The sequence below is a fragment of the Tupaia chinensis genome, unplaced genomic scaffold (assembly GCF_000334495.1).
Source record: "Tupaia chinensis unplaced genomic scaffold, TupChi_1.0 Scaffold147069_1, whole genome shotgun sequence".
NCBI lineage: Eukaryota > Metazoa > Chordata > Mammalia > Scandentia > Tupaiidae > Tupaia > Tupaia belangeri.
Window position 1 is genome coordinate 653,717 of NW_006206919.1, and position 1,014 is coordinate 654,730.

Below are 1,014 nucleotides of genomic sequence, written 5' to 3' on the forward strand. Positions count from 1 at the left end.
GTGTGTGTGTGTGTGTGTGTGTGTGTGTGTGTGTGCCCAACATCCTGAGAGGAGAATGGAGAGGAAGGGTTGGCCATCTCTCCTTGGGGATGATTTCTCACTTTCTGTTTCTTTCTCTCTGGCAAGTGCACATGCCCTATAGCAAAAAATAAAATAAAAATTTTAAAAAGAATAACTATTTAAAGATGGTTGCATGTTAGAATATGTAAACAAATTCTGTTCAAAATAACAAGTAAATGCATGTCTTTCAATATCCTATATTTTATATTTTTCCTCCAATATGCTCATAACATTCCTATAGTTTTAAATGCCACTGTCCATTATTGCATTGCTAATAGAAATACCTAAGATCGAGTGATTTATTTAAAAATTGAAGTTTATTTGAATCATGATTCTGGTGGCTGAGAAGTCCAAACATGTGGGACTGGAGTCAGGCCAGTCTATATCATAACATGACTGACAGGAGTAGAAAGGATGTTAGGCATGTGCAGAGAGAGAGACCTGAGGGGTAACCACCTTCCTTTTATAACAACCTTCCTTACAAGAGCCAGAAATCACTGAATCTCATGACATGTCATTCCATTCATGAGACGAGTACTTCCATGATATAATTACTACCCAACAAAGCCTCACCTCTTAAATTTCATGATCAAATCATCATCCACTAGGTTCTACCTCCCATTATAAAAAAAATAAACTTTCAGGGGTGGGGGGAGGCAACCATTATCCAAATCATAGCAGTAACCAAATGCAAAAATATAATAATCAAACTCAGCACCTAACCTATACCCTATTTCCAATTGCCTGCCAAACATCTAAGACTAGATATCCTCCCAGGATCTCAAATTCAATGCAATTAATTCAAAGCAGATCTTCCTGACTTCTGTGCTTTTGTGAAAAGCACAACCCACCTGCCATGTAACATGACAACAAGGAATAAGATAACCACTTTCATTGTCTAATGTAGAAAATAAACAAAGAAACAATGACATTTTCAGTATGTCTGGGAATGCA